The sequence below is a fragment of the Mixophyes fleayi genome, chromosome 4, assembly GCF_038048845.1.
Source record: "Mixophyes fleayi isolate aMixFle1 chromosome 4, aMixFle1.hap1, whole genome shotgun sequence".
Lineage (NCBI taxonomy): Eukaryota > Metazoa > Chordata > Amphibia > Anura > Limnodynastidae > Mixophyes > Mixophyes fleayi.
This window is the reverse complement of record NC_134405.1, coordinates 191,765,282-191,782,662: the sequence shown is the minus strand read 5'-3', so window position 1 is coordinate 191,782,662 and position 17,381 is coordinate 191,765,282. Positions and strand designations below refer to the sequence as shown.

The following is a 17,381-nucleotide window of genomic DNA, read 5'->3' as shown; positions in this document are numbered from 1 at the left end:
TAGCATGGACAGCTATGCTCATTGTTTGAGTAGACCACACAGACGACAAATGAGGATTGTGGGAATGATATCTTACACACACATTTGATTGCAACATTCGACTCAAATTATCTTCTTAAAGGTGCATTACCATATAACAGGCAAAACATTGAAGTTCACTAATTTCTGAAGAGTGGGTGTGTGAGCAGAAGGACACCAATCAGAAGTCATAATCTCTGTGACTGTGGCCACTTATTGGTCCTCCAGCTCACACACAGCTCTGGTTTTATGGGCTATATTAGAAGATAAGCTCTTGAATTTGGAAATAGATTCATAACTGTTATCAGTGGGTCCTAGAAAAATCACCAGTATCCAATTTCTTTTTTCAATTCATATAAGTTTTTAAAGCATTTTTATGCATTTTTAGCTACCTTTGGGTAAAGAAAGCTTTAGAAGCAATTCATTAACGGATTTCAAAGTTCAAGTACAGCATAGTTTGCTATGCATGTATATGAGCCTTTCCATACTAACTACATTGTGTTTTGCCAATTGTTGATACTTCTGAGCTCTTTAGGCAACATCAAACCTGACCCAAACTGAATGGTTATGAAAAAGCTCTACCTCTGCCACCTTTTTCTGCTATTAGCTACACTGGCTCCCTGCTACAGAATCCAATTTAAATTCCTTACCCTCATCTACAAATGCCAAACTCTCTCTTGCCCACTGCTCTACCAATGACCACTGCCTCACCAGCTCACCGTTTACCTCTTCCCACTCCCACGTTCAGGATTGCTCCGGCGCTGCTCTCAACCTCTGGAATGAGCTCCAACACCCAATTAGACTATCTACTAGTCTCCAAGCCTTCAAACTTGCCCTTAAACCTCCTCTCTTCATTAAGCCTAGCAGCCCTCCCCTACATCCCCAAACTCTGCTCCCGCCCTCAGTTTCATCCTCTCTGTGTTCGCCCATCCCTTCTAGAATGTGGGCCCTCTCTCTTCGTATTTTATTATGTAAATTTTGTAGGTTGTAAATTAGTTTTTTTGTATTTATTTAATTTTGTCATTTGTTGTATGTTCTAACCCACTAAGCACGAAGCACGGCACTGCGTAACCCTTATAACACCTTACACCAGGGCCGGACTGGCCATCTGGCTCTTCTGGCAAATGCCAGAAGGGCCGATGGCCAGATGGGCCGGTTGCTAGCTGGCCGGCCCCATCGCTCAGCGCACAGACTGTCATTCCGGAATTCGGCATGACAGTCTGTGCGCTGAGCGATGGGGTCGGTCCTACACTTACTTCCTGGTGTGGCCGCGCGTCTCCTCCTCCTCCCCTCAGCTGAATGGTTCTGCCGATGAGTGTCACATGGGACGTGCACCATGTGATAGGTGCCGTCCCATGTGATAGAAGAGACTACAGAGTGCGCCGCGGAGCGCACAAGGTAAGGGGGGGGGTAGTTTGTGTGACAGGGGATCTCTGGTAGGTTTTCTGTGTGTGACAGGATATGTATAGTATGTTTTGTGTGTGTGACAGGGTATGTATAGTATGTTTTGTGTGTGTGACAGGGTATGTATAGTATGTTTTGTGTGTGTGACAGGGTATGTATAGTATGTTTTGTGTGTGTGACAGGGTATCTATAGTATGTTTTGTGTGTGTGACAGGGTATCTATAGTATGTTTTGTGTGTGTGACAGGGTATCTATAGTATGTTTTGTGTGTGTGACAGGGTATGTATAGTATGTTTTGTGTGTGTGACACGGTATCTATAGTATGTTTTGTGTGTGTAACACGGTATCTATAGTATGTTTTGGGTGTGTGACAGAGTATGACTATAGTGTGTGTATGTGTGTGACAGGTTATCTATAGTATGTTTTGTGTGTGTGACAGGGTATGTATAGTATGTTTTGTGTGTGTGACACGGTATCTATAGTATGTTTTGTGTGTGCGACACGGTATCTATAGTATGTTTTGGGTGTGTGACAGGGTATGACTATAGTGTGTGTATGTGTGTGACAGGGTATGACTACTGTATGTGTGTGGGGGCCGGTGTATGACCATAATGTGTGTGTATGTGTGGGGGCCGGTGTATGACTATAATGTGTGTGGGGGGGCCAGTGTATGACTATAATGTGTGTGTGTGGGGGCCGGTGTATGACTATAATGTGTGAGGGGGGAGGGTCTTAATATAATGTGGGAGGTAGGCTATTAATCTAATGGTGAATTGCAGGTAGGGGCTAATTATTGGGTGTTATTTTATTTGTGGGGTGATGGTGGGGCAATTTAATAGTGGGGCCTAACAATTTAAGACGGGGTGATTGGATTTTTAATTTAATGCTGTCGTGGTTTAGGAGCTATTAATTGAATGTGGGGCTGTTTGGGGAAAATGAGGTCTATTTATTAAATGTGATTATGAGTTAATGCCTGGGGTGGTTGTGGGAAATGGATATATTTTTTAAACGTAAATGCTATTTAATTTCTTGCTAGAGTTGTTTGGAGACAGGGAAATAGTTTTATTTATTAAATGGGAATACTATTTAATGTCAGGGCTAGTTGGAGGGTAATAAATGTATTTATCAAATGTGAATACAAGTATTTTAATGTTGTGGCTGCAGTGAGGCCTAATTTTAAAAGTGGATGCTATATTGATTTAACACCGGGGCTAAATTTCTACTAATTTTATTTCTCTAAATAGGGCATCCAACATTCCAGGACCCAGACAAGCAGCAACTGATATAAAGACACCAGCAGCCACACGTGGTGACCATGACAAGACAGGTAGGAGAGACCAGGACAGTCTGCCAACTGCTCTGAATTTGGTGGGTGACTATCCCGCTTAGTCAGGATTTGGTCTGACTACAAGAACAGTTGGGAGATATGTCCTGCTTCACACTGTACTGCTTGTTAAGGCAGAAATGGTTGCACCTAACAGTAGTGCACACAGTACTGCCTGTTTATTTGTCAAAAATGTGTCTAATAGCCAAATTACATCATAGGAGCCCTCCTCACTTAAGTGCCCGGGCCCCCACGAGCCTTAATCCAGTTCTGGTCAGCAGGAAGAATCTGTGCTCCCAGTCCAGGGAAGGACACAGACTGCAGAGCAAGCCGAGGAGCTCTAAGTTTCACAAGATTTATTAATCTCGTGAGACTAAGAGCTTCCCTGCTCACTCTACAGGAATGTCAGCAGCATTAGAAGCATAGATAAGTACAGTGGGCTAGGGGTGTCATAATGTGTCTGGGGGGGTGATGTAATGTGGATGGGGAGGGCCTGATAAATGTAATGTTTTATTATAATGTATGTATCAACGCACCATTTTGACCATGCCCCCAACATAATGTAGCTACACCGCAAATGCGCTGCGGCACGCATTTTTTTTCCTGCTCGTCAACAGAGGTGGGCCTGTGTGCTTTAAATGCCAGGGCTGATTTTTAGTCCCAGTCCGGCCCTGCCTTACACATAAAAGATAATAGTAATAAAAAGCATGTGCATCAATTCACTTAAAATTATTTTTTTCGGACTATCAGGGAGCGATTGTATTCAGAGTGAGGTCCCATAGGACCCTTGCACAATGTGCGGATGTGCCTATTTCCAGATATTACAGTACATAAAACATTGTTGATTTTTGCTCGCCCCTTCAATGTTTTAGGAACAAAATATCCTGAAGAGTTTCATCCATGAGGGAATTGTATTCCCCCCTCAGTTTCAAAGCACGTTTAATATGCTTTGAAAATGCATGTTAAATAATTAGTACAAGGCATTTGGCTACAAGGCAACAATTGAACATATTAGTTTGTCTAAGTTTCTCTATGCAGAGCATTGAAATCTTGCTAATAATAATTAAAAAAAACAACTGCCATTTATGTACCCTATATTTTTTTCTGGCAGAAACTTTCCAAAGAATCCAGGTTTCTTCCATTAGAAATCTAGTACTTGGAAATTTTATTTTTTCCAGCATTCCAAAGGCACCTAGAGTAACACAATTTGTAAAATTAGGATCCTTTATTTCTTTTATCTTATAATGGCACTTAACAGGAAGCAAATGATGACTTTTACAGAGTGAGCAAATTTAATGCTACATGGCGGTCCAAGATTATTTTCTAAATTTTGAGACCCTTTACAGACCTTGTTTTCTGTCTGATAGAAGATGCAGTGTGTATAATTGAGAATGTGAGGCCAGCTTAACAATAGTCCTGGCTGCCTGCCAAGTTCTGTAGTGTTGAATAATAAAAGGAAGGAGGGTGAGTAACTACTTCCTTTTCAAACTCAATTGATACAGGTTGGCTGAATTCTCTAGCATACAGAGAGGTTAGAAACCATTGTAATATACACTTATTTTACACCCAATAATGTTATCATTGAAGGAATTTAAATAAACAAACCAAGTACATAAATTTAAAAAAAATCCACTACTGTGTGAGGAACCTGTGAAAAACTATTAACTGTTTAAGAACAGGTTGTCATTTGCTACATGCTCAAGTGACATTTGCCAGTGTTATGGATTAAGAGGTTTTTTTCGTTTGTTTTGTTTTAACATAATAGTATTTATTGAGTTTTTAAGTAAGGGGAAGGTATCATAAAGAAAAGGAAAGTGTGGGTAAGGGAAAGATACGAGGGTAGCACGGTGGCTTAGTGGTTTGCACTTCTGCCTCACAGCGCTGGGGTCATGAGTTCAATTCCCAACCATGGCCTTATCTCTGTGGAGTTTGTATGTTATCCCCATGTTTGCGTGGGTTTCCTCCAGGAGCTCCGGTTTCCTCCCACACTCCAAAAACATACTAGTAGGTTAATTGGCTGCTATCAAAATTGACCCTAGTCTGTCTCTGTCTGTCTGTCTGTGTATGTTAGGGAATTTAGACTGTAAGCTCCAATGGGGCAGGGACTGATGTGATTGAGGTCACTGTACAGCACTGCGGAATTAGAGGCGCTATATAAATAAATGGTGATGATGGTGATGATGATGAGGGTACATATACTACATATTCAGACTTAGATTAACAGTTTTAACAGCTGCAATTTTTATCACCCTTTTTATTCACTATAAAAATCGATACACATAAGCTAAAGCACAACTACTCTATATGCATTCCCTAACCTTTACTTTTATAAAATACAAAAATTGTCTGGTTTTAACTGCCAAAATCTTGACTCATCCACAAAATCTTGATTGAAAGCATAACACATCTGGATGTAGCTCTGCAACCTTTGCGGTTGGCAGGCAATGCAGTCCTTTGTTCTTTGTCAAGGACAGTGCATCGTTACATAGCAGATTTCAAATATTTAAAAATATTGCGCTTTCTATCATGGAGAGATGTAACAAAACACACATACACTCTTTAACTTGGCATCATAAGTAGACCAAACCTATAAGTATCCATATGTTGTTACAAAACAATGCCAATCCCAGAATAAATACATGTAGGACTATAGTTTGTGGTTCCAACAAAGGGTGGAGTCTAAAGGCAAGTTTTCATATTTTTTCTAATATTTCCTCGATAATCGAGATATAATAAATGACCTGTATAAAGCCCCTTGGTTTGCAGCTTTATTTCTTCATATCAGTGATTTACCAGCCACAGTATCAGACAAGAATTATAAGAAGTGTAATGTATCAGCCATGTTCATTAAAACAGCAGAAAGGTGGTTTCCAGTTCTAAAACAAATGCGTTTAGTTGCCGTTTAAGTGATCATTTCAATATAACCTATTTACAGAAAACAATAACGAATAATGTAGGACGATTGGCATATGGGGGAATATTAGTAAGGTGACTTTTCAAGAAAAAATTCAGGGAAATAGCAGGATCAGTATGGGGCCAAGCACCTTAGCCAGACCCCTCTGGCACCAGGAGGGGTTGCTCTCCAGTTGTTGTAAAACTACAATTCCCAGCATACACTACAAGCTATCAGCTGGCTTTCTGCTGGCAGAGCATGCTGGGGCTTGTACTATTACACCTGGAAAGCCACAGATTGGCCAGGCCTGTTCATCCCTCTGTATATTGGCTTAGGTAACCTCAGGTTCTCCATGCTGGGCCTTGTAATTGGACAACAACTGGGAATCCACAGGCTGCATAAACTACAAAGTATAAAGTATAATAATGCATGTAAACACTCCATTTTTGTTAAATAATAATTTTAATTAGATCCCTATTACAATCTCAGTCTATATCTGAAATATATATTTGAAAATGTTGTATGCAATGCCATCTATGACATCATTCATGTCACATGTCATATTTCATGACAATTATCATTAACAATGTTATTCTTGGCATTGGCATGAACTTAACAACTCAATTTACGGTGTGTAGTTTTTATGCAGAACTGTGCTTTTAATAACTAGCAACAATTAAACTTTCTTCTACAAAGAAATCTGAATCATCTGTCAAATGGAAGAAGAATCTTTTCATCTTGCGTGACCTAGCCAAACAGAATTTCAGTCAGACTTTACCACAAAAATAAATCTCTTAGGAATATATATTTACTAAATGTGAAATGAGTTTCAAAACCATGACTTCAGCATGGCACTAAAATATAACCGTAGGTGTCACCTGCTATAGCTTCAAAATGGTTGCGGAAACCTGCTGCATTGGATCACCTTCAGAGACTTCTGTTATCTTTATGTTTCACAGTAATCTTTGCAAAATTCAGTGTAACAAAGACATTCACTTTTTCATGCTCCTACCACTGTAATAAAAATGCAATGTCTCGTATATGTTTTTACCATATAGGTAATTGTTTAATAAATAAAATAATGCAGTACAATTGCAAGGCTGATATATTTGCAGACATATAGGAGAAATATACAATATATATCTATGTAGATATAAATTAATACTTATATATTAAATAGAAATTATAAATATATAGATTTTGTTTACAATGTTTTTCCTGTAATTAAAACAGATTATTATTATCCCTTATTTATAGGACATCACAAATGGTCCCCAGTGCCATACAAAAAGCAAACAACAAAATAGAACATGGTAATACAGGACAAAACCGGAAGCATACAACTATAATAATAGCCTAAATGGGCTGAAACCTTTGCCCAAGACCGAGGGCACAGCTAACAGGATCAGAGTCATTGAAAGAGGTGCTATGACAATAAAAGCATTGAGTCTGGAGCAGAAAGCCCAATGAGAGGGTGCAAAATGGAGCTGCTGAGCAGAAGTCATTTGTAAGGAAAAGAAGAGTAACAGGGCCTTGCGCCTAAGAGCTTACAATCTAAAGGGAAACGGGCAGACATATCATCAACACATTGGGTCAGTTCAACAGGATCTAGAGATCAGAAAGGTGGCGTTGAAGTAAAAGTGGGTGAGATGGAGGATGAAAGAAAGTGAGGTGTACTATGTAGGGGATAGTTAAATAATGCAATGGTAGGCTTTAATGAACAGGTGGGTTTTCAAGGAGTGTTTGAAGCTTTGTAGGCTAGAAGACAGTTTGATAACGTTCCAGTACTGAGGTACTGGAACGCAGTGCAGGAGAAATCTTGTATGCAACAGTAAGACATGGTTAACAGAGGGGAGGAGAGACGACTCATAGGCTGAACTGAGAGCACGGGGAGGAGTATGTATGAAGATGAGGTTGGAGATGTAGGGAACAGTGAAATTGATGAGAGCTTTGTACATACGGGATAGGAGTGCTACTCCCCCTTATGGAATTCCCCATCATGCCCAATCAGGCTTTCCCATGGGATTCACATCTTTAAACAGTCTCTAAAAACTCATTTTTTTAAAGCTTACCTTATCCCTGATGATACTGTTCACACTAATTCAGCCTCACAGCTCTCCCAATCTCCACTCTAAGCCACATTCACTGCTTTTGTTTCAGCTGTGCCCACTTGCACTTAGATTGTAAGCTCTCTAATGAGCAGGGTCCTCCATACCCTTTGTTTTCTTGTCTGCATTTATTTTGTCTGCCTCGTATGTCCTTGTTTAATGCATGTCCTGTTCCCTACTGCACAGCGCTGCAGAGCACTGTGGTGCCTTACAAATCTATGATAATAAATAATAATAATAATAATACTAATAATAAAGGATTTCGTAGGGTAAGGGCAGCCAGTGCAAGGATTGGCAGAGAGGGGAGGCAGATGCAGATTGGCGAGAGAGGAAGATAAGACTTGCTGCAATGTTAAGTATAGATCAAAGAGGAGGAAGGTCAGGTAAAGAAAGGTAAAGTTGGGGGGTCAACGGAATAGAGGTGATACTGGTGGTCGAACGAACTGTAGTGTACAGTGGGAGGTGTGCAGAGAATAGAGCAGAGGTCCAAAGACAGAAACCTAACGGACTCCTACAGGAAGGAGTAACCAGAGGTAGAAACAGAGAAAGAGTAGTTGGAAAGGTCGCAGGTGAACCACAAGAGGACAGTGTCTAAAAAGCCAATGGTGTGAAGGGTGTGCAATAGGAGAGGGTGATCCATGGAGTCAAAGTCCAAAACGAGGTCCTGGAGGATAAGCAGAGGGAAGTGGCTCCTGGATTTGGCTGAAAGAAGATCATTCATGACTTTGGTCAAGGCAGCTTCTGTAGAGTGGAGGTGGCAAAAACCAAATTGGAGAGGTTCAACGAAGGTGTTGTTGAAGAGGTAGCTGGTGAGATGATTGTAGACAAGCCGCTCAACTATTTTAGAGGCAAAGGGCAGGAGAAAGATGGGCCGGTATCTAAAGAGGGAGGAGAGGCCAGGATTCATTTTTTTGATAATGACCGAGACAAGAGCTTGTTTGCAGTATAAGGGGAAGATGTCATTAGAGAGGGATACATAGAAATGGTAAGCAAAGCAGGAGCGGGAAGTGGGGGAGAGGGAAGAACGAAGAAGGTGAGAGGGGAGAGGATAATAGAAAAAAATTAACTTTGTCCATAGTTTCCAAAAATAGCTGCCCCTCCTCAAAAGTTCAAAAGCCGTCACAGCCCACTTTACAAAATCAGCTGTGGGCACTTATAGTGTAGTATTATTAAAAGTACCAAAGCAGGAACTAAATAAGTGCTGCATACATTATTTAACAAAATAAAAGCTTATCTCTGACTTCCTTTCCAGAATCTACACAAGGATAAAGAACGCTTGCCAAATTTTGCAGTCTCCCCTCCAGGAGATCCTGGAGGTGAGGTCAGCTGGCAAGTGTGGGAGAGAAGGGGGCACAATAACACCATCTTCAGCCCTGCCCCTGGTCACGATTTACACAGGGCCATCTTTTCCATTGGGCACAATGGGCAGGTGCCCGGGGGCCCCACTGGCAAGGGAGCCCCATAGGCACGGCTCTTAATTAGAATAAATAATCCTGCAAAAGAAAAAACCTGCAAAAAAACCTTCAAGAGTCACTGAGCAAGCACATCTATCTATATCTATATCTATATCTATATCTGTATCTCTATACATCCATATCTATGTATATATATATGTAGGGGCCCCGGTGCACTGCTTTGCCCGGGGGCCCATAATGTTAAGATGGCCCTGGATTTACAGCATTTCACTGTAGGAGGTGGGGCTTAATGATGCAAATTACATCATTAAGCCCCCCCCCCCTCCAGGGATCCTAGAGAGATTCTGTTCTTCCGAGAGGACTCCTTGAGATTTGGGAGAGTAGACAAGTATGGGTTGGGGGCACCCAGCAGGTATCTCTTATTTGCATAGCAGGACACACAGCCAGCTCTCCCAGTTCCATGGCAGGTCTTGGTTCCGGAATGAAAGTCATAGATATTATAGTTATATACTCAATTTATGTATACAGAACTTATTTAGAGACACAGTTGTGCAGTATGAATTCTGCAGGAAAACAAACTCTCTGCCAATTCTTTGTAAGAAACCATTATTTTGCATATTTATTTCAGTACTGACTAGTAACACAAAAGTATCAATCTTTTCCATGGGTATTCACTTTACAACTGTTAAACTTTAAGCTTGCCCTTCATGGAGTGGTGATTATTTTGGAGTTGCAGATAAAAAAAATACTTCTATAATAATGCTCAAAAGCTCTATTATATAAACCACAAAGCAACAAGTTCTCCTAATTGCTAGACCGTATATGTTTCTATATTTTAGAAATATATATTACCATTTACTTGGAATTCCTTCTAATATATATATTAAAACCTGGAGCTGTCTACTGAACATTATTATTATTATAATTAATAATAATAATACCAATAATGCACTACATTATTAGCTCTAATGTTAAGCTCCATTTATCTAACAGAACGTGTTTGATCATCAGCATAACAAAGTTTTTGGTGGGCTGCATTATGTTGCTTTTTAATATGTTAGCATTTGTTTATACAATACATTGGTTCTTTTGTGTTTATAGATTTTATAATTTTACATTTTGTATCCCTGGTAATTTAAACACAATAATGTAAAAACTGTAGCAGGACATGCAAGCAACAAATGTGTCCGTCTCCTAAAAGTAGTGGGGAGAAAAGGCTGGTTTCATGTATTTATACCTAAGCAGCAATGTCATATAATAGGCATGTTGTTTCAGCCAACCAGACTAGAGCAGCTGTGAGTACTGTATCTTGGCACTCTGAAGCTATTGGCTCCTCTCTGGGGAGTGGAGGGTGTTCAGTTATTAATGATCGCTGAGCAGGCAGCACCATGTCAGTGTGACAAGTGATAGGGTGAATGATGCAGAACTAACCACCAGCACCATAGAAAGGAGGAGAAGAGGAAGAGTCTACACAAGCAGCATCTCTGTATTGGATTGTCAGCATCAGCCACAGAGAAACAAAGCACTGGCAGCTATGAAGGATCTTAGCAAGAGGCAAGCAGCTCTGTTCACGTTGTAGGATATGTGCATGTGCAGACAACTAGATATCCTCCTATTTACACCAAGGTTTCAGTGTGTGTGTACTGCAGTCTAAACTGAGGAATTTACAGAGGATGAACACTGTTCTTGGCGGGTGAGTTGTTAAATAATATATATTGTTACCACATGCTTGTTTTATGATTGCATTTTCCTTCATGTGTGTTTGAAAGAAACACAAATCAAACAAAATCATCAATAACAAACCTATATATATATATATGAATAAATATATTTTATTTTATGTTACAAAACTGTGTTTGCTTTACCATAGTAAAGTCCTAGAGGTGAATATGAAAGAAACCAATTGATGATCTCTGATACAGAAGCATTAGAACAATGTATAAGAGGGGTTGTTTAGCCATGTTCAGTGTATTCAAGAATGTAAAGGCTGAGATCCCGCTGCCTGAATGAGCATATCACACACAAAGCTATTGGATTTCTGCCAGGCTACATCTTAGGGATTGTGCTAAATGACTTCCCTTAAAACATATCCTCTTGCCGGTCTGAAGAGACAGTGTGAATAGCTGTTTGCTAATGCAGCTCTGATTGACGCATGTTGAATGAAAAAAAAATAATTATTTAAATTACCCAGAGAAGTCCTAATCTCCTAAAGCAATTATCGGACTCACAGCAGTGAAGCTTTTAAGGATAGTTTTAGTATTTTCCATACCAATTGCTTTGTTGTCCTTTTCAACTCAAATGTCATTATGCGGTGGGCTGATTTGAACATATAGTTTTAGCTATAAAAGGTGGAGTACAAATCTGAAGATAATGTTTAATGAACATGCAGTGTGTTCCCCCTCCAACACTTGGGATTGGGCAAGACAGCAGAGAAGCCTCAAGTCAGAAGCCCCTTTGGGAGAGGCAGCATGCTCAGAGATATGGTTTACTTGAAAGGAAATACACATATTAGTCTTGCATGGCAAGCACAAATTCCCAGAATAGTATCAGTGGCTGGTATTACGGGGTGTTAATATAGTCTATTCTGATACACTGGGCCAGAGCTACCAAAGAGGTTTGGGATTATTTTACACTATCTTATCTATTAATAAATATTTATCAGGATTTGTTTGTTATTTAACATGTTTGTGAAGCTGTATTTTACATGGCATAAAGTAGGTTTGATTCTTTCATCCTCATATTGACTGATGTAAGCCAGATATAACCTGCTGCTGGTCTCTTAGAGTTTGCTTCTATAACTGCCCATTAAGAGTTATTACCAGCATAAGCTTGCTAAGTAATGTAATATATAAAAAAGAAGTGTCACCCACGCACATTCACATACTACAAATCCATCACTGTGCAGAACCACACTGTGTGCATGGACAGACCTCTAACAATGCAGATGATTTGGCAACTAATATGTCAGTGCATGAAATTTCCAGATAATATCTTAATCATAAAGGATTCTGCCGTGAGCTGCTACACAAACAACCTTTGTGATTTCAGGAGTGCAATTTCTAAACATTAAATAAAAAATAAAAAAAAGGCTATATACAGAAAAACATTGGAACCCCTTCATTTTCCTCAGGCTGATTTTTGCCAAAGCTCATATAATAAATTATTCAATCTAAACCAAATAATGTTATGACATGTTCCATATTTGCCTATTTGCCAAAGTGACTTGTATGTCAACTACGTGTTAAAAATGTGCAAAATCAGAGTGGTTTAACTTAAGGTACAGTTGCCAAAAAAACTGATTCTTGCTCCTTAAGGCAATGTTTGTTTCCTTTTCTCATCTAAATATTTAGTATATAATAAATTACATTTTGGTTGCCATATAAAACATTTTTATATAGTACTTTATCTCTCCTACATAGGCACGAGTGCTATCTATAAATATATAAATACGTTACATAAGCAGATGAATATTTATAGCATTCACTTGCATGTATAGATAAATTAAACACAACATCTAAACTCATAGTTTAGATGCTTGCAAAAAGTAAATGGAGCGTTTACACACTGTTTACATATTTACCACAACACAACATTTGCTGTCAATTACTTCACTTTTCTGGGATTGGGAAAGTAGAGAAGTGATATATGTTAATTTATTGACTGAGTAAGAATTGGATGACACAATGTAATTAGAAACTGGACATATGCCAGGAAGAGCAAATAAGAATAATGCTACCTCGATATATCCAGACCGAAGGAAAAACATTATGGTTCTGGCAGTATATCAATGATCATAGCATACATACAGCAAATGTGTATTATGGTACAACCAATAGACTTTTTTTTTTACTATCAACAGATTAAACGTGGTAAAACATGAATTTGGTAAAGCTGCATTATATGGTATTTATTCTAAACAGCAGCAGTCTTAGCCCATTGCTTATACCTAAATATATACACAATACATCTGTCCTACTAATCATATGTACAATGCCTGATGCCTCAATGTACCCTGATCTAGTTTAATATAGTAAAATGTACATCTCCATTCAATCAGATAATATGATGGGAATATAATGTAAACAAAACCTACCACATTAACACTGAACAACCCAGCAGAAACACACTGCACTGAGTTTTCCCAGCCTTTAATCTCTTAAAATTATCAACATTCAATATATATTTTCTTAAGTATTATAAATATGCCCTAAACACCATAGAATGATCTTTTCTTTCTAGAACAGCATATTCCTGATGTGATGTTATATTCACAATAGCACGCCAGGTTTCCATACATCCACTATTATGTCCCAGACAATAAAACAAGACATAATCAGAATTTCTGCAGTCAACAAAGATTTACTTTGTCATATAGTTCAAGTCAGCGACGAGACACACACGTGCAGTTAACTAAATACTGTAGGTTTCAGTAGGCTCAGTGCTCACGGATTCCAGTGGTCATCTGAACTGTCAATTTGCATCAAATGCCATCTGACTACTTACATAGATGACACAATAGGTTATTATGAATATTTATGATTTCTTTATATTCCTGAAGAACAATTAAAAACAGAGCTTGATATGATCGAAAAGGCAAAAACATTCTGTTTTAATCTACAAATGGATTTACACAAGCTCAGAAGAACACATATAATACATTAACGTGATCAGCATCCTGGCAAACACAAAATGCAAAAATACCCTTCCTGATAAATCTTTCTTTGCTTTTAATGGAAAACCACTTCATATTCTAATTGGTTGACATTGCATTTGTTATGTACCTCTTCACTGAAATAGCCAATTAAAATGATTCTATACATTTTAGCACACAGCTAAAACTCTTATGAATATGCAGTTCAATTCCTTGACAGTCACTCTTGCTAGATCTTAGGTCTCCTGCTCCTTTAGGTCAAAGGGGTTATTTTAAAGTTCAAGAACATACATGTAAGAAAAAACATAATGCTATAATCCAGATTTCCAAAAATACAACACAGCTTTTACTGTATGTTTGTAATTTTAACTGGAAACTGTTGTCTGTATAAGCCTTTTTCATAAATCTGCATTTGATTTGAAAAACAGAAATATGAGTATTATGGAAGTGATACAAAAAACTGCCTTTTCGTTATATATACAGAAAGGCAACATTGACATTGGATATTTCACTTACAAAGGAATCGTGGATGTTTGGAGAGCTTACAGTCCTGTACATTTCTCTTAGTACACATTTTATTTTGATTTAGTTCAGATGTTCTATTCAGGAATTCTGGACTAGTATTATATAAAAGCGAGAAATGTAAATTCTGTTTGATTAGCATTGATTGTTTTTTTTTTACCATTTTTAAATAAAATACAAAATCGAACTTAGAATATGCAGCCTGTTTAATAATGTTAAGAAACAAACTGTCCATTAACCAAACACACTCTCTTGAATAAAAAAAAATGATTTGTTATACATAAATTTATCATCTTAAAGGGGTTAAAAGAAACTAAAATATGGATTGGTTCTGTATTAGTAGCACAATTGCAGTGGACCCCGAACAAAAATAAAATAAAATACAAAAATAACATATTGCAATGATATTTTAAAACCGCTTGGTGTTCCAGGACTAGCTTGGTGATCAGGATAGGCATAGAACACCCTAATTATGTTAAATAGTGTGTCCTTATATTGTTCTTACATTTAAATCTTATGATATTTTATCCCCTATACAAACAGTTGTCTACAGTCATTAACTTCATACACACTATACACATACCTATGCATCAATAGAGTATGAATGTTACACTATGTACATAAATATGTCATTATTTTAGTTCTAACACTTCTGAAACTTAACTATGTAAAACATTTTATGCCCAGTGGAATATATAATTAAAATGATACACTATAGCTATAAATATAAGGCAAATTTAAAATCATAGTCCTACTACAATATATTTGTTTATTGTACAACTAATTTATACCAGGGCCGGATTTACCGCTAGGCAACCTAGGCACCTGCCTAGGGCCTAGCGGCTCTCGGGGGCCCAGCTGGGGGGGACAAGAGGAAATAAAAAATAAATAAAAAAATCTGCCCCTCCCCCGACTCGCGCCCCCACCCCCCCGCGCGCGAGTCAGGGAAGGGGCTAGTGTGGCTGGTCATCTCCCTCCCTCCCACAAGACCATGGGGGCGCCACGGCCCGCCCACTATATGCCCAAACCAAATCCCTCCTGGAGCAGCACCTGCCTGTTGTCAAAACAGAGACTGTTACTATGTCCGGCTCTCTGCTCACTGCAGCTTCGCTGAGGATGTCATGAAGCTGTCAGTAAAGAAGAGCCAGGAAGGGGCAGCGCTGAGAAGAGTCCCAAGGTAAGTCCAGAGAATTGAAGGGGGAGCGGAGGAAGCGAGGGAGGGGGACGGGGAAAAGGGTACTGAGGCAGAAATAACGTATAAAGTGAAGCATTCACTTTTAAAAAAACAAACAAAAAACAGAGAAAAAATACACCATAAAAGGGTATGGTGATATGATAGCTGACAATCCTTATTGATTCTTTTATCAAATTCAGATATTAGCTATCCTTAGCATCACTACACTAGCAGACATGTGATTAGTTGCTTTCTGTTGCTGTACCTCATTGTTCCATGTTACTAAATGAAGCCCATTGTTGTACTTTGCTGATTCTGCATAAAATACATCACTTAAAAATACATTAAAGAGATCTGTAGAACCCAGAGAAGTTTGAAAAAATGATACAATTCATCAGACATGAACTTTTTATTTTTCACAGCAAATCACTGGATTATCTGCCTTTAGACAAATTTGTAACACACCCATCCAAAGGTGCAAGATTTCTGTCTGACATTGAGGTGTGGTGAATGGAGAGTACAAATTCATACGACACACAGTGACGGACTTCTTATCACATATCAGCCACGTTATCACAGCTTTTCTGGATTGTGACTGTACAATGTAGTCCGTGGCATGTCTTCACTCAATGCTAGAGGGGCAGATATTACTTTGTGATATGGAAAAGCCAAGAATGAGTGACTGCATTGCTGCTCTCCAATAGTCTATAAACACTGTAACATGGGAGGCATTACTGCCAACAACGTCTGTGCAAATATTGTCTATACAGAATATACCTTAAGTGACACTTTGGTAATAATTCTATCTAGACAGTAAAATTAAAATTTAGAATGTGACAAAATATGTGCTGAGCTAGTGTATCAGCGATAAGGTATATAGTTAAATAATAGTTTACAGATATATATATATATATATATATATATATATATATATATGTATATATATATATATATATATATATAGTCAATAGGAGGTAATGTCTGTAATAGCATTAATAGCCTTTATTAAATGTGTTGAAAATGTGTATGCTAATAGCTTGATATTCGGTCTGGTTGGAGGAAATAGGACTTGGGAATGCTATTAATTTAATGTCTGGTTGGTGGGAGGAAATATGCATATTTTTTAACTGTGAATGCTATTCAATCAATTTTAGGACTGATGGAGGGTAGGGTGGCTTCAAGTGTTCACTCACTAATTAATAGACATGGGTGCTGTTAATTTAATATCAGTTGTGGGTGTACGGGTATAGGCATATGCCTGAGTCAGTCCAGCGAACTGTATAGCACTTGTAAAAGGCACGAACCCAGAGTAGGATGGCGACGTTTCCTTTGGTAATGCACCGCCATCGGGAGGCAGCATCTACACCCATGAAGATTGGGGGGGGGGGGGGGGGCGCCAGTGGTCTCTCTCACCAAGGGCACTAAAATGTGTAGTGTGAGGGGCTACTGGGGGGGGGGCAAACCGATATCTTACCTAGGGCCCTTATACCATTACCTAAAACAAAATTCTGAAATAATATAAACTCAAGGACTGATTATAGCAAAAAAAAAAATTTAATGAATTATTCCTCATATTGAGGTACTTTGCCTTCATGGACTTTTATGACCTTAATGAAAAACTTTCACAATAAGCCATGCAATATTCTAAAGAGCTACTCTACAACAAACTACTAAAAGATGTATATGCTCACAAAAAAATATTCAAAAACACAAAGATGGGAATATATTGTAATCTACAAGTGGGACAAAGTGGGTGGGGCATTTTCTAAGTACATACTGGCAGAATCTTGGGCAAGTGTAAAGGCTGCTCCTACCTTTGTCAAAGCACACCTAAAAAGTAGACATGATGACACAGCAAACTATTAATTGTCA

General features: G+C 38.6%; 2 protein-coding genes across 4 annotated transcripts in view; one reads left to right on the top strand and one right to left on the bottom strand.

Annotated features, from left to right (window-relative positions):
* The window catches only part of IMMP2L (inner mitochondrial membrane peptidase subunit 2), a 906,113-nt gene that overhangs the window by 460,430 nt on the left and 428,302 nt on the right, over positions 1-17,381 (bottom strand). The window lies entirely within an intron of this gene.
* The window catches only part of LRRN3 (leucine rich repeat neuronal 3), a 45,450-nt gene continuing 38,543 nt past the window's right edge, over positions 10,475-17,381 (top strand). The window contains exon 1 of the mRNA XM_075209023.1: positions 10,475-10,855. The gene's annotated coding sequence lies outside the window, so the exon portion shown is untranslated. The remainder of the gene's footprint in view (positions 10,856-17,381) is intronic.